The 27,962-nt window shown below is 40.6% G+C and overlaps 1 long non-coding RNA gene and 1 other non-coding gene across 2 annotated transcripts; one reads left to right on the top strand and one right to left on the bottom strand.

Annotated features, from left to right (window-relative positions):
• Nucleotides 1-4,395: 4,395 nt before the first annotated feature.
• LOC138850320 (uncharacterized) lies at nucleotides 4,396-18,277 on the bottom strand. Its single transcript, XR_011390038.2, has 2 exons — nucleotides 18,116-18,277; nucleotides 4,396-4,594 (listed from the first exon to the last, which is right to left on the bottom strand). It is a non-coding gene; the product is annotated as an uncharacterized LOC138850320 (long non-coding RNA).
• Nucleotides 18,278-26,791: 8,514 nt separating this feature from the next.
• On the top strand, nucleotides 26,792-26,991 carry LOC127493813 (small nucleolar RNA SNORA73 family). The gene has a single exon (XR_007924351.3). It is a non-coding gene; the product is annotated as a small nucleolar RNA SNORA73 family (small nucleolar RNA).
• Nucleotides 26,992-27,962: the final 971 nt, after the last annotated feature.

Below are 27,962 nucleotides of genomic sequence, written 5' to 3'. Positions count from 1 at the left end.
CAAGAGATGTGGTTAGAGGAGCTACAATTGGGGTCAACAACATGGAATTACAGAGCTTGTTATTTGTCGATAGATGTATGCGTGTATACATTTTCTGGAGAAATGGAGCCTCACAGAAGGTAAATGGCTTGGCCGTTTGTTTCAGTTCTTAGCAGTTTGATTTCAGAGCTTTTTTGGTGTGTGCTATTTCCTTCTCTGTTCAGTCCTTCCCAAGGCCTGAGAATAAAGTGACCTGACAACTAACTCTACTCTTGAGTGAAAACCCGAGAGACAGTGTAACTCTTCCCAGGGAGTTTTTAGATATAACCTTGAAGTAGATCGACTCCACCCATGGAACCATGTTTTCAAATCATGAGACAATGAAATTACAAGAACAATTCCTTTATGTTCATCCTGATGTGCTTTTTTTTTTTTTTTTTTTTTTTTTTTTTTTTTTTGTCTTTGGGAACTCAGAAGGTGATTCTTGGAAGAATGCCTGGAGAAAACGACCACTCTAGGAGATATGTCCACTTGCATGGGGGAATGTAGAGGAGCTCAAAATTGCTATATTGGAGAAAAGAAAAGGGAGTTTGAAAAAATAAATCTGACATAAAAGCAGACTGCATAAGAATAACACATCCAAATACTGACTAGAAAGAATGAAAATGGGCCAAATAATTTGACGTATTTGAAAGTAGCATCTAGAAATGTTGGGTGAAAGAGATCAGCATAACCACAGCAAATGTGCATTTGTGGAGAACAGACATTCGTATAAGTACTGGGATCTGCATCATGACTTGCACACTACAGCATGTGGACATCTAACCACTGGCCACATTAAGAGAACTTTTAAATGCCTTTCAAAACCAGGAACAAAATGTCAGCACAAAAAGAGATTTTTTTTTTTTTTTTTTTTTTTTTTTTTTTTTTTTTTTTTTTTTGACAGGCAGAGTGGACAGTGAGAGAGAGAGAGAGACAGAGAGAAAGGTCTTCCTTTTTGCCGTTGGTTCACCCTCCAATGGCCGCCGCGGCCGGCGCGCTGCGGCCGGCGCACCGTGCTGATCCGATGGCAGGAGCCAGGAGCCAGGTGCTTTTCCTGGTCTCCCATGGGGTGCAGGGCCCAAGCACTTGGGCCATCCTCCACTGCACTCCCTGGCCACAGCAGAGGGCTGGCCTGGAAGAGGGGCAACCGGGACAGAATCCGGAGCCCCGACCGGGACTAGAACCCGGTGTGCCGGCGCCGCTAGGCGGAGGATTAGCCTAGTGAGCCGCGGCGCCGGCAACAAAAAGAGATTTTTAATGATGCAAATTCTAAATTGCCCTCTGACTAGCTCCAAGCAGAATAAACAAAGCAATAAACCCATTAGAAGGTACTTGTGAGACATTTATGTTTCAAGAGCTTTGCTCTGATGGCTATGAAAATAGAGCTAGTTCCCACTAAGAAAGATTTTTTGTTATTCTGTTTAGTCTAAATCACAATTAATAGTTCTAGTAGTTTTGGAAGACTCTCAACCATTCGTATTTAAACGTTCATATACCCACAGACAGATAGCTAAATATAAAAAGTGGTATGAAACATAGACATTGTAGCACAGGGGTTAAACCACCACTTGAAATGCCAACTTCCCATCTCTCTGTGCCTGGGAACAAATCCTGCCTCCTCTTCCATTGCAGCTTCCTGTTAATGCACACCCTGGGATACAACAGATTATGACTCAAGTACTTGGGTGCCTGCCACTCATGTAGGAGACCTAGATTGTCTTCTTGGCTCTTGGCTCCTGGCTTTGACTCTATCTAACCCTAGCTGTTGTAATAGGGATTTGGAGAGTGAACCAACATATAGAAGATCTCTCTTGCTCTCGTTCTTGCTCTCCCTCTCCCTACACCCTCTTCCCTTTCTGTCTCTCTGCCTTTCAAATAAAAACAAATAAATAAACCTTAAAAAGTAAATCTAGGGGCTGGCGCTGTGGCTCACTTGGTCAATCCTCTGCCTGCAGTGCCCACATCCCATATGGACGCCAGGTTCTAATCCCGGTTGCTCCTCTTCCAGTCCAGCTCTCTGCTGTGGCCCGGGAAGGCAATGGAGGATGGCCCAAGTGCTTGGGCCCTGCACTCACATGGGAGACAGGGAAGAAGCACCTGGCTCCTGGTTTTGGATCAGCATGGCTTCGGCTGTAGTGGCCATTTGGGGGATGAACCAACGGAAGGAAGACCTTTCTCTCTGTCTCTCTCACTGTTTAACTCTATCTGTCAAATTAAAAAATAAATAAATAAAAAGTAAATCTAGGCCACAGTTACATTCACTGCAATGGGAGGTTTTTAAGTAGTAAGAGTCATTTCAATGCACACATTGATATGTAGGTTTGCCATCTTGTTTGCTCTTCTCATTTCAAGTATCTGATGTTCAGAGCACTGGGGTTCAGAGCATGGCATCCCAAATATGACAATAAAAAATCTGAATATTCCATCCCAAAATGTATCTCTTTGGCATAAGAATATTTTGAGTTGTTCCTTCTGAGAAGCTGGAGACACAGAAGCAGCTCTGAAAAATTATACTTTTATAAGAAAGCTTTACATCTATAAAAGGAAATATTTTGTACAGGTATCTCTTGCTCTGTAGCGGGACTGCAGGGATGACTAAATTACCAGAGACTCTTAATCAGTGGAGAAGGCAAGGATGACTGCAATGTGCACAACAAACCTTACCCTTGTTCTGTGGTAGACCAGGCCTTTCCCCACGACTTTCTTTCTTTGTTTCAGAGAATGATATTTAAGCCCGAAGTCTAAGACAATCCTCTGAAATCCACTCTCAGATTTACTCATTTCTCTGGGTTATATCTCATGTTTAGAGGAGGTACACTTGTTATTAAAATTCTGTTTGTTTTCGTCTTGTTAAATTCTCTTTTGTTACAGGGAGTTCCAGCTAAGAACGTATGAAGGGTGGAAAAAAATTATTTTTTCTCCTGTACAGCATCATCCCCTCTAAGATCCATATCAAATCTGTTACTAATCACATGGAATTTCAGCCCTGCTCCAAGAATCAGGAAAACAAAGCTTTGGATTTCCCCATCCTCTGCTTGTTTGGAAGTCAAACAACCACACTTTTCTAGTCTCAATGAACAGGATCACAACAAATTTAAGGAATCCTTTTCTGCTTGCTAGGCTGACTTTGTTATTGCATCTGTGACCACTGTTTTATCAAAACTTGACTCAAGCAACTATGGAACATAAAAATTAGAATTAAGGGGACAGATGTGTGGTATAGCTGTTAAGCTGCCACTTGGGTTGCCCACATTCCATATCGGAATACCTGGATTAGAGGACTGGCTCTGCCCCTGATTTTAAGCTTCTTGCTGATGTGCACCCTGGGCGGCAGCAGTTCATGGCCAAGCAGTTAGGTCCTTGCCACTCAATGGGAGACAAAGACTGGGTCCCTGGTTCCTGGCATCAACATTGTCCAGTCTTGGCTATTGTGAGCATTTTGAAGGTAAGCCAGCAGAAAGGAGATCTCTCTATCTCTCTATCTATCTATCTATCTATCATCTTCCTCCTTATCATTCTTTCTGTCCCTTTCAAATAAATTAAGATTTTTTTAAACTTTTTTTGGATAGATATACCGATCTAATCAAGTCCTTTGGAAACAAGGTATAATACAGCGATAATGCTACGGTGGTCTCAATTTTATTATTTACAAAAGGGGACTTCATGGGAAAATGAATTAAAAGTTTATTTTTGTACAAGAATTTTGAAATCAATGCATATGCATTTTCTGTGAACTTTTTGAACGCCCATTGTCTCTGTGGGAGACTAACACCTTTCTCCCTGAATCAGTGTGAATCACCCTTATAATGAGATGTGGAGCTGGAACTCTTAGCGCAGTGTCTGAAACATAGTTAGGTACTCAATAAGCGCAAGTTTTAAATTGGAAGTGGAACTTCCAGCACAACATTTAGGACTAGTGCCAGTCTCTGACCTCACCATAGCACACTTAAATTGTGAGCCACCCTGTCCTTTAACTTTCTGGGTTTACAAACCTGTTCAGATTGGCCCTAGCACAACAGTGAGATTCCACAGTGAAAATCTTCTAGAAGCCACACACCCTTGAGGGCTAAAAGAGCCAGTTATAATAATCATCTTTGTCAGCACAGCAGGATCCCTGTCTCACACATCTGCCATGAGTGCAGTGCCCGGGACAGCATGAGACAAGTATCATTTTGTCAATTAACCTTTCTCCCTTCTTAATTTATTAGGGCCTAAGCAAATGCACTTACTAAATAGAGAGGGATTTTTATTTTTTTGACATGATACTTGCAGCTTTAAATACATCCTATCCCATACTCTCCCCTTAAACAGACTCAGTTGCACCTCTCTGGCAAATTGGATAACCTTGTGTCATGCTGCATAAAAAAAAATTAATTCATGTTAGTTCTTGCTTTATTTAACATAAAGAGCAATAGATGCCATGGTGTGAAACTCAGCTTTTCACATTTGGTGGGTATGGGAAAGTAGAGGATATAGGTGTTGCCTGTTGTCGGTGACTTCTTAGTGCTTTCTGTCTTTACCCCCTCTTCTCTCTTCACCAGGTGTCAAGATGCACACTTGTCTCAGATGCTACCTGTATATAGAAAGTAAAGCAAATATTAATCTCTTATCACCTTCTATCATAATGTGGCCTTCCACATTCTTCTGATGATTATATAGTAACAGAGACCATTTTGCTATGCATTTTGCATTCATCACTGTGTCTTAATCTCCATTATAAAAAAAATAAATCTCCATTATAACACTGTAGACTGTGTTTCACCTATTTTACAAATGGGGAAACTGTTAAAAGTACCATAACTAGTTAATGATGAAGCCAACAATGAAATCAGTTTCTCCCAACCATCACACACTATACCACCTCCAATTCATGATTTGGGTCATATCTTCCATCTCATAAAATATAAATTATCAGGATTGTGACTCTTCCATAAAATAACCAGAAATACAATTGAATGTGATAGCAGCTCAGAGGTGAAGCCACAGACATAGTTAAAAACACATTTGTTTGTACATTCCAATTTGGTAGTGAATATGACATTGGGTGCAATGCTGAATTGTAAAAGTTTTTGAAGCACACATGTACTCAAGAAATTATCTTATATAGTCAATCAAAGAGGAAAAAGCAAATTTGACTAAAGGCAAGAAAAAACTATGAATTCAATCCCTTTATCATAAAAGATGATGTCAGCGTAAAAATCCTCTCCATACTGGTCTAACCAGAAAGCCGCACCTCTCCTTCCTTCTCCGTTTCTTTCTCCCTGCTTGGGAGAATCCAGTACCATTGGTTTCTAGTTCTATTCCTTTCCTTCCCCCTGGCTGCCACTCAGATCATCTAAGTTAGCCATACTGAAGTCCCACTCCCTCAGTCTTCTACTCCACACCACCCTCTCCCACCTTATAGCCATGGTTTCTCTTCTTTTTCTTCTTTCACTTTTGTCCATTGGGCATCACTAACCTCCTTTTGGTATGTAGTTACATCCTTCTTCTCCCTTTATGTACCTACTGTTGAATTGGAGCTTCATTTGGTAAAGTCTATAAAGAAAGTAGTGGGCTTCGTAACACAGTGGATTAAGCTGCTGCTAGGGATGCCAACATCCTATATCAGAGTGCCTCATTCAAACCCTGACTATCCTATCTCCAGTTCAGCTTTCTGCTAATGAAACTAGGCTACTTGGGTTCTTGCCACCAGTGTGGAAATGCAGATGGTATCCCTGGCTCCTGGATTCAGCTGGTCAAGCCCCAGCTGTTCTATTTGGGGGGTGAATCAGCTGATAAAAGATCTCTCTCTCTCTCTCTCTCTCTCACACAAACACACAGCCTTTCAAATAATTTTTTAAAAAGAAAGAACTTTTTTTTAATAAAAAGTGTTCCATTTCCTGATTAAAAAAAAAAAACAAGGTAATCACCAAAATGATGGTCTTTGGGCTTTTATGTTCCCTTTTTCACTTTTAGAAGCAATAGTTAACACATGAATCCCTCTGTTGATTTGATCAGCGATTCCACTAAGTCAAACAGAGAGCAAATGGAAAGGCATTTAATTTTGAGGTCCATAAGGAAAACACACACACACACACACGCACACACGCACACACTCACACACAAATATTGTTTTCCAAATAGACCAAATCAAAAGGGGAATATGAAATGCACTTTTTATGATTTGAAGAAGTAGAAACCATGCAGAATAAAAATAGAAACTGTTGGAAAGGAGTTCACATAATCCTAGCTTTGGATGTTACTGCAAATGATTCTAATCACTGAGTTATCATTATTAGTATTATTATTGTTATTACTGATAATAAACATATGCTGGCTGCCAACAGGATGCCAGGCTCTATACAAGAGAGAATTAGGCATCGTCCCTGCAGTGAAGGCTTACAACAGATTATAATTGCAATAGAAAATCATATTAATAGCAATTCAATATTTTATTAGAAAAATAACATTGTTTCTCTCCTCTCTGGATTTTTTTTTTTACCATGAAGCAGAATACTGACTCTGAGAACGGTGGTTCTTAGATCATAAAGCTGATAGATCTCCCACTAAGAATTTCCCTTGTGTAATTTGCTAACTTTGAACATTTCTTTGCTTCTATCTCCATATGATCAAGTGTGGCCATCCTCTTCCTGTTTAGGTTTCCACCTTTTGGATCAAGTAGGTTCTCTGATTTTCAAACTGTTGCTACAGCCTACTAGTAGAACCCATTTACAGGTTCACACAAGGGTTTTAATAAAAAAAAAGAACATAACAGGATACAATAGAAAAGAATCCAAGTGTAGTATATTTAGTAAGAGTATTGTTTCTTGAAATCTTGTTTCACTTTTATGTGTTTTAATTGGTTGTGAAGTTAAATTTATTTGTTACTATTGGCCACATTAAAAATTTCAAAAATAGCAAAGTTGTGAAATTTCAGTTTCACTTAATTTGAAATTCAGACTACCACCTGTGGGGAGCAACTGGGAGCAACTCGGACTAGACTAAGTTACTGGAATTAAGACTTATTCTATGCATCTGCTCTCCCACAATATGGCTCTGAGAAGGGAGAAACAGCTTCTACACAGCTGCCTCCAGTTCAACCAATAAACAGCAGGACCTGCTCCTGATTGGAGGAGAGCAGCGTACTCGGCGTGTGGGTAGCAGAGTTGGGATTGGTGAAGAGGACTATAAAGGAGGAGAGAGACAACATGCACCAGGAACATCTATCTGAAGGAACACCTGTGCAGCCCCCGAGAGAGCCGGCCGGTGGTGTGCCACTCCCCCGCGGAAGTGGGGAAAGTGGCAGGGGGAACCGCCCTTCCACGGAGGTGGAAGGGTCGGTAGCCAACCCGGGAAGAACCAGCAGCAAACCCGGGAAGGGCTGAGCAGACAAAAGAACAGCACAGGTCCTCCTCTTCGTGGAGGAGCGACACAATGGTGCCGTGACTCGGATAGGAAGCCTAGGCAGGGTTTAGTGTCGTTCCTCCATGAAAAGGGGGAGCGACACCACCCAAACCACAACCATTCTAGTAAATGCAATTTTTAAAATAATTCAATTATTCCTTGTACTACCTGTAAAATCAACTAATATTTTCTATTGATATCATGACCTTATATCCCAGAATTAAATCTAATCTCAAATATTCCTTTCTGTTTACCATCATGAAAACATTCAGACTTTTTATGTCTCAAGTCCTGTCCTATCAGTTTACAAAATACACTCACCATATAATGTCATTTATAAAGCCATTTATTTATTGTGTACTTTCTCTGGTTTTCACAGGCCCCTCTCTCTTACACTTTTCAATGATTGGCACTTGGAATGGTCGGAACCACTTAATACAGAACCACTAAACCTACAGTAGAAGTTACTTTTCAACACCCCCTTCTCTGAAATCCCCACCCACCCACGAAAGAGATAGCATTCAGAGCTGGTATTTGGTCTATCAATGAAGATGCCGCTTGGGATGCTCACATTTCTTGTATTAGTGCCTGGATTTGAGTCCCAGTTCTGTTTCTGATTCCAGCTTCTTGCTTAAAAGTATCCTGAGAAACAATATATGATGGCTCAAGACTTTGGGCTCCTGTCATCCATGTGGGAGACCTAGATTGGTTCCTGACTTCCAGTTTCAGCCTGGCCCAGCCCCAGATGTTTCCGGCATTTGAGTAGTGACCCAAGTGATGAAAGATTTCCTCTCTCTCTCTCTCTCTTTCCTCTAAAGAAAAATGGGAGTTTCCTAATCTTGCTTCTTGCATTTACAAGCAACTAACATAGTAAATGAACAGTTCCCATTTGCTTACAGCAGATAGGTCACATAATTTATCTCACTTTTTTTAAAAAAAAATTATTTATTTATTTGAAAGGCAGAGATACAGAGAGGAAGAAGAGGAGAAGGAGATGAAGGAGGAGGAGAGAGATCTTCTATCTATTGATTCATTCCCCAAATGCTTGCAATGGCTGGTGCTAGGCCAGACTGAAGCCAGGAGCCAAGAGCTTCTTCTGGATATCCCATGTGAGTGCGGGGGCCTAAGCACTTGAGCCATCTTCCACTGCTTTCCAAAGCACATTAGCAGAGAGCTGGATCAGAAGTGGAGCAGCCAGGACTCCAACCGGTGCCCATGTGTGATGCCAGCACTGCAGGCAGAAGAGGCTCAATCATCTAACACACAGTGCCGGCCCCTATCTCATCCTCTTGACAAGATTGCCTTCTCTTTACTTTTATTCCAGTTAGAAATGCTTATGCTTAACCTATAGTTATATTCTTAGATCTTTCTAAGACTATGTGAGTTAAGAACTAGGTATATATGCTTTCATACACTTTTGTCTAGTATTTTTTTAACTTAATCCAAGTAAAACCATTTAAAGTACGGGTGGGGAGAAGGATCAGGGCTAAATTATCAAGATAGTCTTCTTGTAAAGACTCTGCTGGAGTCTGCAGAAAACAGGGTTGCAATATATGTAGCTAGAGCCATCAGTTTGAAAAGACTTGCCTGATGATATCTCAAGTAAAGACAAACAGGGCATTGGGAGCGTTTTCATAGTTCAGAATTCCAGGGATGATTCAAGTTGTTCATCCTAAACAGACATTTTTTACTCTTCATGGACAATCCCCTGAAATTTTTTATTCCAATTTCACATAGATCCCATGATGATCCCAGAGTTGTCCATAAATATAAAACATTGACTTATATTTCCTGCCTAAAACAAAACCAAATGTTGATAAATTTGTTTATTTATAATTTGTTCTCCCACAAAGCATCCAAAAGGACATGCAGGTGGCCAGCAATTTAAAATGCAATGCAAGGTAAGATATTTAAGGATAAAATTAGGCAAAATTCTTCTCAGAAAGGAGAGAAAATAGATGCTTTCAGTCACTTGAGTTGGGTTTAACATTTAGATGATAAATATGGACATAAATTATCTGGCAGCCAGGGAAATGGAAAATACACAAATTACCTGAATAGACATAATGTTTCCTGGAATTGAGTCCTAGGAGAAATGTGCCATATGATTCTTGTTTAAGGAGCATTGAATGTGGTATCAGGTCAACCTCTTCTGGACAAGGCCTGGCTCTAAGTTATTGTGTTGCCCTTGACAGGTAGTTTCAACTTAAAATTATTTATTTAAGTGATGGGGCAAAAGAAGGGGAGCTTGACACTGGAGAACTGCTAAGATCCAACTGAGCTTTAAAATTCTGATTCTATGAGATGTGGATAATTATAAAGAAATAGTTATATTTTAAACCAAGAGCTGTATTAATCACTAAATAGTACAGAATTTGAAAAATAGTATTGTATAAAATTATAAGTTTTTGTTTTTCCATATAAAACTAGCAGAGGCATCTTTGGATGCACAATTCCAAAATCCATTGCTTTATTTTACAATATGGCAGAGTTGAGTGGCTTCCAGCACTAATTAGTCACAAATTCTACCTCTTCTTTCTCTCTTTACTGCAACTATTCATTGCACTGCTCCCACCTTGTCTCCTTGCCCTCAGCTCTTACCCCATTACTCATCTGCCACTCTACTTCAAGGGTGAGTTGTAAAAGATGAATATCTTCCATAGTCTCTTCAGTGACTACTCAGCACCAGCAGGATACAGCCCAAACTCTGAGCTCCCCATTCGAAACCCCCATGAACTTGACCCCGCTTGCTTCTCCAGGCTTACATCTCTGTACAGTCTCCTTGAATCCTAACGCTTCTTTCAACCATTCGAAACCATATTCTCACAGATCCTCAGCAACCTATCCCACCATATGTCTGTTTTCTCCCTGAAATAACTCTTTTCCAATCTCACTTCCCTGATTCACCTGGAAAAGACTTCCTAATCTATCAAGAGTCTATTCAATTGCTGCCTCTTCTTCTATGAAACTTTAACTGGCATTCTCTTTGCTAGAATTTCAACCACTCATTCCTCTTTGCCTCCACTTGCCTACACAATTTGTATCATAGCACTCGTGACATTTCATTGCTTATGTCTGTTTTTCTTCATCTTCAGCACTGGGAGGCTTGAAACATTTCCTGTCTTTATCCTTGGCACTCAAGAATTATTTCTGGAATAAATGCATACTGGAATGTTGAGTACTATCCCTAATCTCTAACTCTTGAGGATCTTAACATATCCTCTGTTGTCTCTTGTCTATTGTGAATCAGTGTATCCCCCACCTTGAATCTTCTCATAGTAGCATGTTTTGTTCCCTTCCCCACTCAGTGGAGGTGCTATCCAGACTCTCCTCTTTCAATCAGCAGCCTTCTTTTTTTTTTAAATATGTATTTGTTTATTTGAAAGACAGAGTTACACAGAGAGAGGAGAGGCAGAGAGAGAGAAAGAAGGTCTTCCATCCAGTGGTTCACTACCCAACTGGCCACAACTGCAGGAACTGCACCAATCTGGAGCAGGAGCCAGGAGCTTCCTCCGGGTCTCCCACGCAGGTGCAGGGGCCCAAGGACTTGAGCCATCTACTACTGCTTTCCCAGGCCATAGCAGAGAGCTGGATTGGAAGTGGAGCAGCTGGGTCTCAAACTGGCGCCCATATGGGATGCCAGTGCTTCAGGCCGGGGCCTTAACCCACTGCGCCACAGTGCCAGCCCCAGCAGCTTTCTTCACTTTACCTTCCAACACTCAATTCTTTGACTCATCTGACTTCTGTGACCCCACTTCACTTGTTTTTCATTGGCCAGATTCCTCTTAGTAACTTTTTTCTGTCTACTAAATGCTTTATCCATTTCTAGCACTCCATAAATACCAAATGTACTTGCTGAAAGGCAGTAATGCTTATTAAATTGATGTATGCTATCGGGTCAAACCTAGAAGTATCTTCTTTAAAAAAAAAAGCAAAGGTGATATAGCATAGAGGTTAACAAAGGAATTCAGTGTAGCAAACTGATTAAAGAGCTTGACTTCATAGTCAGCTTTAGGTTTGAACTCTGACTCCAGCCCCAACCCACTGGGTTGGCTTGGGCATGTCACATAATTTCTGATTGGACTGCTCATCTATGAAAAAGGATAATCACACCTACATGTTTGTATTGTTGTGAGGAAGAAAAATGGTCATGTAATTCAGCAAAGTGTGTAGCCAACAAAAATTAATAAATGATAGCTATTATATTGATTGATGGTAATTATGATCAATTAGTGTTATTATGGAGTAAGAGTGCCTCTGGTGCTTCATTGAAGAATACCTGGAGATAGTGTCTCCTTTGAGTTTGGGATGTGGCCCAAAGTGTTTTGTAAAACTAGCTTTCTGGCCGGCACTGTGGCTCAATAGGCTAATCCTCCGCCTTGCAGTGCTGGCACACCGGGTTCTAGTCCCGGTCGGGGCGCCAGATTCTGTCCAAGTTGCCCCTCTTCCAGGCCAGCTCTCTGCTATGGCCCGGGAGTGCAGTGGAAGATGGCCCAAGTGCTTGGGCCCTGCACCCCATGGGAGACCAGGAAAGGCACCTGGCTCCTGGCTTCAGATCAGGGCAATGCGCTGGCCGCAGCGCGCCGGCCGCAGCGGCCATTGGAGGGTAAACCAATGGCAAAAGAAAGACCTTTCTCTCTGTCTGTCCCTCTCTCTCACTGTCTACTCTGCCTGTCAAAAAACAAAAAAAAACTAGCTTTTTTTCTTTAAGGTTAAGATAAGAGACTTGCTGAAAATTTCCATAGTCACTTTATTTTTTTTAAAGAATATCTTATGCTGAAAGGAAGAGAGAGATCTTCCATCTACTGTTTTACTCCTCAAATGCTTATAATGGCTGCCCCATTTCCAATCCAGCTCTCTGTTAATGCTCCTGGGATCCAGTGGAAGATGGTCCAGATGCTTGGCCCCCGCACGCACACAGGAGACCTGGATAAAGCTCTTGACTCCTGGCTTTGGCCTGGCTCAACCCTGGCTGTAGCAGCCATTTAGAGAGTGAACCAGTGGATGGAAGATTCTCTCTCTCCCTCTAACTCTGCCTTTCAAATAAAATAAAAGGAGAGAGAGAGAGAAAGAGAGAGAGGGAAGGAGAGAGAGAGAGAGAATATCTTGGTAAATTTGTTGCCTTGGCCGGACATGACGTGCAGTTGTTGTACCTGTTCTTTACGCCCTGGTTTCTCCCTGTCTGCCACACACTGGCAGGGTGGCTCACACGCAGATTTATTACTTAGTCAAGTACTTCGCCAAGCACTATGAGTATTGGCATGTCATGCCACCCAGGGAACTCTTCAAAAAAGTACCCAAAATTCACCTGACGTCTGAGGAGGCACAGAGGAGACCTAGCATCCAGCAGTCTAGGACGGGCTCAGTATGTGATTAGGAGCCAGAGTCCTTGGGCCCCTGCACCCACGTGGGAGACCCTGGGGAAGCTCCTGGCTCCTGGCTTCAGATGGGCACAGCTCCGGCCATTGTGGCCAGTTGGGGAGTGAACCAGCAGATGGGAGACCTCTCTCTCTCTCTCTCTCTCTCCTTCTCTCTGCCTCTCCTTCTCTCTTCATGAGGTTATGACTTGAAAATACAGAAATGAATCTTTTTTAAAAATAATATCTTATGCCAATAGATTATTATTGCACAATGATTCTATCTGTAGTCAACTCTGATCCTAACCCAGAATCAGAAGCCCCCGTGTAATCTTTAGTCTCTAAAGCTAAGCTCTGGAAAGACCGTGATAAACACAAAGCAGGACTGCTTTTTTTAAGATAGTTTCATCATTGTTGCAGTTGTTTTTATTACTATTTTCCTTTTTCTTTGCCAATAAAGAGCCATGCACCACTGAAGAAGAATGAGAAAGACTCTGTGGCCTCAATGAAGTGATAAGGTGTAATTGGCAGCAGGAATTTGCACAGTCTCACTGTCGACCCGGGTAGCAGCTTGTGACTTTGTCCTGGACAAAGGAAATCATTCTCTTTGATGAACACTTTGGGATGATTTTCAGCTTCTGATATTCTCTCCCTTTCAGACAGCAACTGTAACAAAAGCCTGTAGGGAGAGCTCAAGCTTTGCCTATTTATGATACCCACATACCAACACTCTTAATTTTAAAAAACAAGCTCAGACCTTCAAAATCACTCCTATATTTAATATTTTGCCTTAAATAGCTCTCTATTTAATTTTGCTTTTTAAAATTTAAAAAAAATAGCTTTATACAACAAACAATAGGGGAGAGACAGAGAGAGAGAGAGAGAGTTGTAACAACAGGCAGGAGCACCTTACACAAGAGAAACCCATTTCTTCCCCTTCGGAGGCAAAAAATATGTCAACAGCTATGGCGTTGTTTCTCGCATACCAACTTGAACCTAGAGCAGAGCTACATGCCATCAATTTGAATAATTCCTGTGTGTTTTTTAGGAAATGCACATACATATGCGCACACACATAGCCATACTTTAACTAAATAAATTCTACAATGAGCCACCTGTCTGTTAAATAGGATTGCACAAATGTATATTAAGATGCTTCCAGAATTTTCCTTTCAATTCTTTTTACAGACAACATGGAAGCCACCTGTGGATTGCAGCCCATGATGTAACCCCCCTCTTGCTTCTTTCCAAACTCAAAATCAGTAACATAATTGCCAGCCTGGGTTCAAGCCTTTCCTGCCTCCTGAATAAGTTACCAACCAGTGAATCTGTATACAAAAGCACCTGCAAATCATATAACTTGGTCAATCACTTCAAAACGTCTCTGGCTTTTTGCAGGCTGGGCTTCATGCTGCCTGACGCAGCATGCTGGTTGTGTTCAGCCATTATGCAATGACGTTCTGTGTTGCCAGTAAACTATGGCTTTATGCCACAGTTCAGTATAGTAGCTCCATTTAGCTTTATTTATTGGATTTTTAAATCCTCTTGTACAGTAGGTGTTGATCTCTCCTCAGCTGCGATTATAGCCCTAACTATTGACACTTCAATCACAGACAATCCCTCAGCTGATACACAATGGCAGTTCTTCTACCTCAGTAATCTCTAAGACTTTGACCCTCAGACCCACACATTCTGCTATAGAACTTAACAGGGAGTATGGTGATGACTTCATTTCCTTACCAACTTGAATTCCTCAAATTGCCTTCCTTTGTTGCATTGTTTCCTTAAAGAGTCAGGGGCAGCGTGGAGCTATGTCTGATCAGACATACTGAAAGGACTCTAAGACACATCTGCATCTAAAAAATTGTCTTTTTCCTTCCACAGATTTGGTCTCTGCCTGTTATCTGCCTGGAAATTCATCAAATTATTGACACATTTGACCATGAGAATTTCTTTAGAAGAGATTGTATCCTTCTGTTTGTTGTTTAACCCAGGGACAACATTTGGGGTTTAATGGGAAACATTCAACACTGAAAATCACAACGCCCAAGTTTGAATATCAACTTCACCATTAATTAGTTGTGTGACTTTGAGTAAATAACTCAACTTCTCTGAGCCTACAAACTATCTATAAAATAAGAAGACCACAACCTTCCTCACAGCCTTATCTTGAGGCTTAAATGAGAAAATGTGCGTAGAAGTATCTGACACACAGCGGATTGTCTGTCAGTTTTCATTTCATTTCCAGTTTTGCCCTTTGCTGTCTCAGGTTCACCAGACCAATTATTGCCCTTGAAAGATGACACAATCATTCTGTCATATTTTTTTCACTGTGGTGTAGGTCACATTAAGGAGTTTGATCTTATCATTCTGTTAGTCTGACTTGTGTTATCCCTACTGGACATGCTGTGGTGTCTGGAATTCTTTTAGTCTTTAATCCTTTTAGTGGTGGCAATAATACAGTGCTATAAGGAGCCATAGATGGGTTTTAACCTCTTAGCGTAGCAAGTAACTTTAAGTTCTAATATTTATTTACATTGGCTTTAAAATATGTTGATCTAAGTAGAATTAGGATCTTTGTAGAAATATTCCTACAAAATTCAACATAAAGATATACATTAGCTTTATACATAAGCATTCTAAGCATTCTATAACTTTGGCAAAGAAAGACCTATTCAGTATAATGTAATTTCAAGAAGAAAATATCTAGAAGGTAGATAGGGTATATAGAAAATGTAGTAACATCATTCCTTTCTAAGATTTAGGTCGACTGGGACATGCTGTGACACAGTGGGTTAAACTGCCACCTGTGACACTGGCATCCCATATTGGAACACCAATTTGTCCTTGGCTGCTCCACTTCCAACTCAGTTCCCTGTTAATGTGCCTGTGAAAGTATCTGATGATTACCCAAGTACTTAGGCCCCAGCCACCTACATGAGAGACCCAGATGGAGTCCCTGGCTCTGGCTTTGGCGCAGCCCAGCCCTGGTCATTTTGGTCATTTCAGAAGTGAATTAGCAGATGAGCTCTTTGTCTTTCTGTTTCTCTGTTTCTCTCTGTCACTCTGGCTTTAAAATAAATAAAATAAATCTTTTGTGAAAAACAGTGTTAGGTAAATAACCACCTCTTGGTTTGCAAAGATCAACTCAGTGGAAGACAACTCATCTACTGGCTGTACAAAGGCCTAAATTTTCTATCTCTTTCATCTTCCTTTTTAATTTGGAAAAGAAGATAAAGAATTACTGAGGGATAGAGAGAGAGAATAAAAAACATATTAGGTAATTTATTACCAAAGTTACCTTCTGTGACTTTCCTGGATACCAAAGCCAAAGTTTCATTATAAGTATTATTCACAAGATATTAACATTTAATGAACATTTGATATATATGAGATAGGGGAACTATGTGAATGAGAAGGGTAGGATACTCAGTGTTGGAATGGTCTAAGATAGTCTGAGATCAAATTAAACCATTATCTTTATTATAGGACTTCAAAGAATCTTTAATATGCTACTTGTTCTGAGATATCAAGAAGTCAATTAAGTGTACCAGTTTTACAGATTTTCAAAACCTGTGTTAAGAGAGCACATCAAATGACCAGGATTCAGAAGAATCCTTTTTGCTTTGAGAAACTCTACCATAATATGATGGACTCACTAGTGGCAACTAAAAGATTTACTTGTGATGTAAAACTAACCTAAATTACTGTGCTCTTTAGGGTTCATAATATATCTCAAATTCTAGAGACCAGAGTTAGGATATTTGGTACTTGCTACCAATTTAGCAATTAAAAGGACTCAACAAAAAAGGTATTGTTAAAGTACCAAAGCAGGGTTCTCACAATCAGCATTCTGGTCAAGGACCTGCTCCAATCAGCATATACCTGTGTAGCCAAAATCAGTCCTCTATGTCTTAATTCCCTGACCTATAAAATGAAGAAATTGACGTTTCAGAATCTTGATGAAGGCTAAGAACTCTTTTAGTTACATCATTCATAAAATTATGCATCTCAGAATTGAGGAGGCACCTCCTAAACCCTTCAGTTAATGAAACCCTGCTGCCATCCCACAAAGGTGAACATTAAGCTCTAGTTGGACCATGTGGTACAGGCAACTGAATCCTTGCTAGAAAATCCATTGCATTTTGGACAGCTCTAACTTCAAGGAAATCAGAGCTACTCCAGAACTAAAATCAAATCTCTGTCTATAACTTCTATGCAATTGTAATTATTTTATCATTTGGGGTCACAAAAATTATTATGAACCTTTAAAAATTTGAAGGCACTTATATCTACCTAGATATATTCACCTCTAGCATTAATATATCTAATTTTTAAAATTATTCTTCTAATGACAAAATTCAATTTTCCTCAACACTCTGATCACTGCCTTTTGAAATCTATTGTTTTTCATGGTTGATATAAATTTTGGTATCCCAAACAAAACATAATATTTGGCATGTGTTTTTGCAGTTAGTTAAAAAAAGAGAACAATTTTCTCTTTTGCATTCTTCTCAACCTTATACGTAAGCATGTGATGTAAATACAATTGCTTAAGGGTATCCCAAAACTTCATGAAAAATGCACATTGTGAAAACAACTATGCATGGATTTCAATGTCTTGCACCATAATATACTTATATTTTAATTTCACTTCCATGAACATTTTGAAGTACCCTTGCCATGTGCTTCAGTCACTGTTCAACCTGCTATATATACATTAACCCATTTACTTATCAAAACAATTTTTATAAGTACTTCAATTATTTTCATTTATTTAGATAAGAAAACAATATATCTGTATCAGTGCCCCTCTAACTTTAATATGTGTAAAAATCATAAGGGGTTTTCATCAAAATGCAGATTCTAACTCAGTAGGGTTTCTGTGGACTGCAAAATTCTGCATGCTGCTAGGTGATGTTGGTGCAACTGGTCCAGAGGCCATAATTTAAGTAGAAATAGCCCATATAGAATGATAAAATGATATGAAATGGAAAAACCTTAAGCTGCAGTAATGAGAAGTCTCTTTAACGACATTACAGAAAATTTCAGAGAATTTATACTTATTTAACTGGAGAATGTTTTTCTGTTTATACCCTATTCTGGGAAATTTTCTTCCACTATCAACAAGAACTGATACATAAAACCCTTCCTACCACTAAAGTATAAAATAACAATAACTAACAGTTAATAAGCATTTGCACTGTATGGGTCTTGTTCCAAGAAACTTAAACATTTTATCATAATTTCATGTTTCCAATACTCTTGTGAAGTAAGTCCTATCATGAACTTATTTTCAAAATGAGAAAACTCATGGAAAAAGGCGAACAAACGGATACCTCCATGTTTCTTACCAGAGGAAACAGAAAGATGACTGAGAACGCACAGTTGGTGACTGCTGGAGCTGGGATGCACACCCTCCTGACACCTGACTCCAGATCCAGTGCCTAAGTAGGAGGCTAGACCACCTGCCCGTGTTCATCTCACAGAAAGTAAGGCAGAAGTCCAAGAGATTCAGGGGACGGAGAAACTGCAGAGGCAAGCAAGTAGAAAAAGGTCACTCCCTCGGGAAGAGGGTAGCAGTGGAGCAGGCATTTCTCTAACATGGGAGCAAATTAATCTGTATTAAATTCTGTAATAAAGGCTATTCAGAGAGTGAATACTCTCTGATATGTGATCAGTATGTAAGCAAACACTGCAGATTTTCTGTAGATAATAATAAAGATCCTAATGTTTAAAATACCAGCTTTATATCAGATTTTGTGCTAGGTGCCATCATACATGTCTGTGAGTCCTATTCTCAATGAGGCATAGTCTAGTTGGGGAAACATTTATAAACAAGTAACTCCCTCATAATTGAATATAACTGCTGTCGTGGTAATAATGAAACAGAATGAAGTGGTTAAGTGAAAGCAACAGGGAAAACACTTATCAGGTAGATTGGGGCTAAAGAGCATCCTTGCAAAGTGAAAGACAGGTACAATCTAATCCTACATTTTCTTTTCCTTTTTTTAAAATTAGTTGCAGTAACACATAGGATGTTTTTTATTAAGATATTTGCTCCATATGGGTGATTCATTTTAATGCTTCTCAAATTATGATCCTAAGGAAAACTGCTCTTAGATAAAAAACAATACAATATCTAAATTACAAGTTTGATTTTCCTTATTTTTTTCCTTAAACCCATTGGCATATAGTTTTGCTGGCTGTTAAGAAATATCAAAAAGATATTAAAGAAACTATTAAAGGCAGATGTTTGGGATTAATTTAATCACTTGAATAGTAAAATTATCCCTAGATTCTTTTCATCAGTGAATTAGCATAAATCAATTTCCATAGTTTTTGCTAATTACCACAATTTTCAGGGGCTATTCTGTGTGAAGAAGTGTGATTTGCCTGTTAAGAATTTTTATTTACCTGTTTTTGCCATATCTATATTTTATCCTTCAGTAGTTGAGTGTGTATCTTAGACCAGCATACATTACAAAAGGGGATTTGTCTTTCCCATTAGTCATTCTAGCAATTTCAATTTTCTCTCCTTGTGGGGCATTAAGAGTTATATACAACAAAAAGAATAAGTAGTTTAAATTGGGGGATTTATTTTTGATCATATATCAGGAAAGTGTTGATCAAGGAACTCAACAAGGATCACAGGTTCAGCATATGGCTTTTTGTTTGAACAATGTGACCAAGACATTTACCCTCAGCTGACACCAGTACAACTAATGGCAAAAAAAAAAAAATAAAAATCCAAGGGTGACAGAAATTCCAATTCATATTTTTACTAAGATACAGTAAATATAATTTGAATGGAATTTTTTTATTTTGGGGGGGAAGAGACAGCAAAAAATCAAGATAGAAGAAGAAAAAAGGAAAGATGAGGTACCCACCTCACCCACATCCTGAGGCCTCTTTTAGAGAGTTCTACTAGAACTGAACACGGGGATGTTTCTTCCCTATTGAAGTTGTCTGGTTATTCATCCAGTAGATTCTCTGAGTAGATTGTCACTCTGGTAGATGCCAGGAAAATAAATATCATGCCTGCTATCAAAGGAGCAAACAGTATAGGAGAGAAACAGACATGCAAAGAAATAGCATTAGTAAAGTACTTGTGTCTTGGTACCGTATTGCTAAAGAAAGTAGCCATTTTCACCCATGTCAAGTGAATAGAAGAAAGAGGGTGTGGAGGGGAAGTAAAATGCTTCTTGGGGAACAGAAGTGGCCTTGATCAGAGTGTAAAAAGTAAGAGTAGACTTTTTGGAATACTAAAAGGAAAGAACTTTCTAGAGGGAAAAGAAGGCATGCAGCAGTAGAGAAACATGAAAGAATAGAACCCACTTAGGAAACTGCTAATAATTTGCCACAACTGAGACTTGGGGTGCTACTCTTTGCTACACGACCATGTCCTATTGGAGACTAGGAAATGGAATTGAATTCTATTACAATAGTTTGAGACAATGAAGCCAGAATGGAATGCAGAGATGAAAAGCAGGCCTAACGACTGTGACTGGAACCTAGCTGTCTTGAGTCACAGGTCCTCTACCGGGAATGAGAAAGAAAGGCTCATGTCAAGTGATCCCCAGGACTCAGTTTAGGGGTGCACAAATGGCAGTGCCATTTGATACAGGCTTGCAGGATGCATCCATTTAGGAAGTTTCCATCATAGGCCTTCCTTCTGTTGAGCTTCCTTCAAATTAAAGAAAGGACACTGATTAGGAAATGATTCATTATATCATTTGTATCTAAAGTAAGCTATGTAACTATTCAAATGAGCCCTCCTGGTCATTGAGCTAAAATTAGACACTGTAAACTATGTTGTTGTACCACATTATTATAATATTTCCCTCGGTTTGGGACATTACAATCCCTTTGGAAACAGCCTGGAAAAAATGAATCATAAGCACTTTAAAATGTAAGAGAGGAGCATCGAGTTATTAGGCAAGGCATTGAAAAGATAAATGGTTTGTGAAGGAAAATGTAATTAACAGGTTACACTGTATATGTTTGCAAAATGGTTATGATGCATGAAAATGTTTTTTCTACTTAATTTTCCTGATTGTGTCTTTATATTTAAATTAATTAAATGCAAACAGTTTTGTGCTCTAAATAATTTTATCATAACAGATCTATGCTGCCAAATCATTGGAATGAAGTTAAAAATGGCTAGCCCAAAAACTTTGGTCCAAGGAACCATTTTCACTGGTGAGGACCTACGGAGGAGTGTTCCACAGGGGAAGCTACAGTCCTCACTGGGAAAGGATCCTAAAGTGTCCATGTGCAGCCGCCAGGGCCTTCCCTTACAAAGGAAGAGTTGCAATTTACTAAGGCTTCCCCGAGCACCTTGAGGACAGAAAATTTTATCTGTGTTATTCAATGACATATCCAAAGTGTTTCAGAAAGACTAGGTGCTCAATAAGTATGTGCTTAATTAATGAGTCATTGAATAAGCAAATTAATTAATTACCTCAGCTTCTTGGGAACATGATCTGAGAGCCAAGATTTGGCATCAAAAATCCTGGATTCTAACCATCAGTAGGTAATACTGAGTAATCTGCTTGTTATTTTGAGGTTTAGCTTACTCATTTGTAAAAAATGGGGACAATATTTATGAAAACAAGATTACAAGAGACAGTTTCTGTGAAAGTATACATTATAAACATAAAAGGATGATGCTTTCATTTAACACCTCAAAAGCAGACATTCTGCTCAGCAGTGCTAGTGAATTTCTAATGCCCAGTGTTTCTGTGTCACTATTTATGTTCTAATTCTCTGACACACAACCAGTACATAATAAACATTTATTAAAAAGACTGCAGTGCCAGCATTCCATATGGGTGCCAGTTTAAATTCCGGCTGCTCTACTTCCGATGCAGCTCTCTGGGATGGCCTGGGAAAGCAGTGGAAGATGGCCCAAGTCCTTGGGCCCCTGCACCTGAGTGGGAGATCCAGAAGAAGCTCCTGGCTCCTGGCTTCAGACTGGTGCAGCTCTTGCCATTGCAGCCAATTGGGAAGTGAACCAGCGGATGGAAGACCTCTCTCTCTCTCTCTACCTCTCCTCCTCTCTCTGTGTAACTCTGACTTTCAAATTAAATAAATAAATCTTAAAAAAAAAAAAAAGACTTGAATTCACTATGGCTGCTCCATTTTACATTGAGTTGGTGGAGAACACAGGTTGGTAGAAATTATAAGAAGCCTCTCAGGGCATGTGCTTGCAAGTCTGTAAGACACCACTTGGACTTGTGTCCCATCGAAGAGCCTGGGATTGGGTCCTGGCTCGGTTTTCAATTCTGGCTTCCTGATAATGTGCACCCTGGTGGGTAGCAGGTCATCGCCTATTACTTATGTCCCTGCAGCCCATGTGGGGACACCCAGACTGAGTTTCTGGCTCCTCACTTCAGCCTGGCTGAGTCCTGGCTGTTGTGGACATTTTGGGAGAAAACTAGTAAATGGAAGATTGATCAAACTCTCTCTCTTTCCCTTTCAAATAAATAAGAATATTTCAAGGATTTTTTTAAAGATTTATTTTATTTATTTGAAAGATAGAGTTACAGAGAGAGGTAGAGACAGAGAGAGAGGTCTTCCATCCACTGGTTCACTCCCCAGATGGCCGCAACAGCCGGAGCTGCGCCAATCCAAAGCCAGGAGCCAGGAGCTTCCTCCGGCTCTCCCACGTGGGGCAGGGGCCCAAGGACTTGGGCCATCTTCCAGTGCTTTCCCAGGCCATAGCAGAGAGCTGGATTGGAAGAGGAGCAGCTGGGACTAGAACTGACACCCATATGGGATGTCAGCACTTCAGGCCAGGGCTTTAACCCACTGCACCACAGCACCGCCCCTTAAGGACTTTTTTTTTGCCAGGAGCTGTCTGAAGTTGGTTTATTGAGGTATCTAAGATCTGGGTTTCTTACTCATCCTGGAGATTCTTGTTGTCTGATATTCTCTCTTTCTCTCCCTCTCTCTCTCTCTCTCTCTTTCTTTTCCTTCCTTCCTTCCTTCCTTCCTTCCTTCCTTCCTTCCTTCCTTCCTTCCTTCCTTCCTTCTCCCTTCCCTCCCTTCCTCCCTTCCTTTATTTTGACTGAATTACGTGAAACACAGAGTGGCAGAGAATAGAAGGGGGGGGGGGAGAGAGAGAGAGAGAGAATCTACCATCTGCCTTCCATCTGCTTGTTTACTCCCTGAAAGGTCACAAGAGCTGAGACTGGGTCAAGCTGAAGCCTGGGCCAGGAATTCCATCTGAGTCTCCCACATGGGCACATGGGTGGCAGGGACTCAAACATTTGAGCTATCACCTGTTGCTTCTAAGATGCATTATCAAGGAGTTAGGTGGGAAGCAGAGTAGCGAGGACTCGAACTGGTACTTTGATATGGGATGCAGGCATCCCAAGCATTGGTTTAACCCACTGTACCACAACACCCACCCCCTCAGCCTGATTTGATCATGACGATTGTTTTTCCCACCCCCATGTTAAATAACTACATTATGTCATAGAGTGATTGTGGATGCAGTAAAGATCTATTCCTGACCAAAATGTAGCTCATTTGAAAATTCCAAGCCTGCAAATACTACATAAATAGTTGTCCATGTAAATCTTCCATGCCCAGGAAAAAGGCTCTCAGAATATATGTATATTGTATCTAAATAAGTCTCTACTTAATAGGCATATTGGTTTTCAAGATTTCACTTGTTAGAATTCTATGTAAGAATGTCTTTAAACAAACAAAATTCCACATTGTCCTGGTCTCTGTTAAGCACTGAGAAACAAAAATGCCTATCATGCCACTCCAGCTATTCCTTCTCATTTTCTAGAGGCAAGACAGGAAGGAAACTACTGTGTCAGGTGATACGTGCCAAAGATGTCATAATGGCAATGGATGGAAGAAATGTAAAGCCAGAATTGACAGGACTGAGTGAGTGCTTAGCTCTGAGACTTGGTGGCACAGGTAGAATCTAAAACAGTTTTCTGGATTTATGGCTTCAGTGACTGTTTGCCAAAGGAGAGACATCCAAAGGCTAAGAAGTTTTAAAGCGGGAAATAATTATCTTAATTATATATGGTACTTAGCATGACTCTGGAGTTCAACTGATAGTACATCACCCATATCTTGCACAGGGTGATCAATATGCATTAAATGAATAAACCAGTGAATCCTCACTCTACCAGTTACTAGGTGTATGAACAAGTATGCAAGTCTCATTTTTTTCAAGTACAGAGATAAGAATACCAACCGCATAAGGTAATTAGTTGATTAAAAGTACAATGAGGGGCTGGTGCTGTGGGGGAACAGGTAAAGACGCCGCTTGCAGTGCTGGCATTACATATGGGTGACAGCTCAAATCCCGGCTGCTCCACTTCCGATACAGCTCTCTGCTGTGGCCTGGGAAACCAGTGGAAGATGGCCCAAGTCTTTGGACCCCTGCACCTACGTAGGAGACCCGGAGGAAGCTCCTGGCTCCTGGCTTCGGATTGGCGCAGCTCCGGCAGTTACAGCCAGCTGGGGAGTGAACCAGTGGATAGAAGACCCCTCTCTCTGCCTCTGCCTCTGTAACTCTGCCTTTTAAATAAATAATAAATAAATCTTTTAAAAAAATAAAAGTACAATGAAACGTAAAATGCTTAACACATGTTAAGTCTTTGTATACACTACACTTTCAATAAACAGTGGCCACTTATATTAAATCTTGTCTCAGGATTATGTCTGTTATATTGGATAGAAGGGAAAATAGACATGAATAATAGATTTTATTCATAGTTGTAGCAAATTTTTTACAGTTGTTGACGTGTCAGAACATAGAAGTTTATGTGAGTTTATGGGAACATAGTGACCTATCTGATTGAACCCAGTGCTCTCCAAGGTAAGGTAGAGTTTAAATCACTATCAGCACCAACCAATCCAGTCCCCACACACTTTTTCTTCGCGTTTCTGACAAGGCTAATTCAACAACAGAGAATGACTGGGAAGGCATCAAAGGAAGAAAAAGAACTGACCCCCTTTCAGCCTACTCACTTAAATTTCAATATTGTATGTAAGAGCAGATGATACAGTCAACATAATTATATGCACAGCACATGTGGATATGCAAAAACATGTAAATCACATCACTTTAAATGCAAATATATGCATGATCATTTTTATTATCTATGCTACTTGGATATGACCCTCAGGATAACCTTAGTATAAACTACTGCCCTAGGTACCATTTTTTAACTGAATCACTGATCTGAGATGTTTTCTAAAAAGGAACTCAGGAATGAAAAAGAAATATGCTTTACAGTTCACATCTGTGTGGGTTAAACCACCTGCTACGATTCTGTAGATTATATTCCTTTTACTGCTTTGCACTATTAGTCAGTTTTTATGTGTACATGTTTTCTCTTTCACCGCCCCCAATCCCAGATTGTAAGTTCCTTGAAAGAAGAAACTGTGTATTTTAATCCATTCTGTCCCATGATAACCCTCGCAAATTAAGTCTTAAAATCCTGGAGGGAGACTCCCACTGCATGAATTGATACCATCTTATCTGCTCCTCTCTGCTCACCCCTAGCTTCCACATTTCCCCCTTTTTTTCTTTTTTTTTTAAGATTTATTTATTTATTTGAAAATCAGAGTTACACAGAGAGAGAAGGAGAGGCAGAGAGAGAGAGAGAGAGAGGTCTTCCATCTGCTAGGTCACTCCCCAATTGACCGCAATGGCTGGAGCTGCAACAATCCGAAGCCAGGAGCCAGGAGCTCCCTCCAGGTCTTCCCATGTGGATGCAGGGGCCCAAGCGCTTGGACCATCCTTTACTGCTTTCCCAGGCCATAACGGAGAGATGGATTGGAAGTGGAGCAGCCAGGTCTCTAACCGTATGGGATGCTGGCACTGCAGGCAGTGGCTTTGTCCGCTATGCCACAGCGCCAGCTCTGATTTCCACCCTTTACTCTGCATGCCAATTGATCTTGGTCGTCTGCCCTCTCCTCCTTCTGTGCCTTTGACTCTGCTCCTTGGATCAGCATTTCCATAGGTGAGCTGCCCAGGAGCAATCTCTCACTTTACCTGGATTCTAACAACTCCCTCCCTGCACACAGGCCTCCTGAAGTGATCCTCCACAAGTTCTTTCCCTACCTCATGTTGTAGTGTGCTTATCTCTGCTACGGCCAGCGTGCTGTGCCGATCGATCCCAAGCCAGGAGTCAGGAGACAGGAGCCAGGTGCCTACCCCTGGTCTCCCATGTGGGTGCAGGGCCCAAGGACCTAGGCCATTCTCCACTGCACTCCCGGGCCACAGCAGAGAGCTGGACTGGAAGAGAAGCAACCAGGACAGAATCTGGCTCCCCGACCAGGACTAGAACCCAGGGTACCTACATCAACAGATTTTTTTAAATATAATTTGAAATCATCCAAACATCCAGTAATGTGCTGTTTCTTCAGAGATATTAATGTTTGTTCCAGCAGTGACAGAAATGGCCTGTTCACTACTCAGGTGCACCCTAAACAAAAAGATTTCCACAATTCTTTCCTACCACCAACCTCATCTCTCCTTGCTGTACAGTGGTAAGCACAAAGTGCTAATTTTAATGCCTTACCCTGTGGCTCCTGAAATTTCTTCTGGGACTTTACAATCCTCATTTGTGCTTTCTCTCGGCATTTTGAAGTTCCTATTTCTTCCAGTAACTATCTTTATCCAGGTTCAAGTTTATCGACTACTACTTTCTTCCCATGTACATGTCCAAATCTCAGGTCAGTCTGCACCAGACTTGTCAATGGTTTTTATTGGGTATGGGCACATATGCTCAACAGCGTCTAAGGTCCCCTGGGAAATGAGCGATTCATTGTTACTCTATCAGCACAAGTCAGTGGAGGATAGCTCATGATTGTGTCATTGCTTTGTAGAGAAATAGCTCTTTTAAGGAACAGCTCTGCTACACAGGTCAGGGAGATCCAATGTCTGAGAATTTTGTTCCTGCAAAAATAAATCCAAAGCAGTTTGAAGCAAATTTTTAAAGACTCTTTCTGAAAGCCTACTCATTTCTATTTTTAGAGATCTTTTCCATCCAACATGGACATCCAGGAGGTCACTCTCCCCAGACACTGTCCATTGGCATCAGGGAGCACAGGGCTCTACTCCAAACTGCAACATCCCTTTCTATAACATTGAGCAAAAAGCTGAGCTGTGAATCTGCACCTGCACATCCCTACAGTTGCTGAGTCTCATGGACCGTAACTGAGGAGAAAAACTATGCAGGGAGTAGCCCACAGGACCATGCTATCTGGATCTAAGTTTGTCCTACTTGTTTGGCTACATTGATGAATTAATGTTGTGTTTTACAGAATTCATTCATTATTCCAAATAACTTACTGAGGGAGAGAACAAGAGCCATGCTTGACATAGAGGCATCAACACCCTTATTTACCAAGGAGAGGTGGCAAAGGGACTTTAAAAAAAAATCTGAAACACAAAAAGTCTGAAAAATCTTTGGCACATTTTTGGAAAGCTTTGGGGTGCATTTTTCTCCTTAAAAACTTCCTTTAAGGACTAATAATGTTAACAAGACTACTTACATGGCCATGTGCTCATTGAAATATTGAAATTGATAAGAATTTCAGAAAGGCACCAAAGAGGGCTGAATTATGAAGAAAGTATACCAGAGACCCTTTCAGAGTCTCCATGAAGTCCACATTCGTAATAAAAACACTAAGATAATAGCCTTTTTTCACCATTCTCAAGTTCACAGTAGAGTTTCCAAATACTTGCAAATGCAGCACAGGAGAAGCTCAATAGAAGTCTCTTTAAAAGACTTAGTGGTTGGCCGGTGCCACGGCTCACTAGGCTAATCCTCCGCCTGCGGCACCGGTACCCTGGGTTCTAGTCCTGGTTGGGGAGCCAGATTCTGTCCCGGTTGCTTTTCTTCCAGTCCAGCTCTCTGCTGTGGCCCGGGAGTGCAGTGGAGGATGGCCCAAGGTCTTGGGCCCTGCACCCGCATGAGAGACCAGGGGGAGGCACCTGGCTCCTATCTCCTGACTCCTGGCTTGGGATTGGCGCAGCATGCTGGCCGTAGCAGCCATTTAGGGGATGAACCAATGGAAGGAAGACCTTTCTCTCTCTCTCTCTCTCTCTCTCTCACTGTCTAATTCTGCCTGTCAAAAAACAAAAACAAAACAACAACAAAAAAAAACGGTGGTTTTCATTTCTTTTTTTTTTTAACTTTTATTTAATGAATATAA

Source organism: Oryctolagus cuniculus, chromosome 7, assembly GCF_051225735.1.
Source record: "Oryctolagus cuniculus isolate XC-2025 breed Fujian yellow rabbit chromosome 7, ASM5122573v1, whole genome shotgun sequence".
In the NCBI taxonomy this organism is placed as follows: Eukaryota; Metazoa; Chordata; class Mammalia; order Lagomorpha; family Leporidae; genus Oryctolagus; species Oryctolagus cuniculus.
This window is presented reverse-complemented; position numbering and strand designations above follow the sequence as displayed.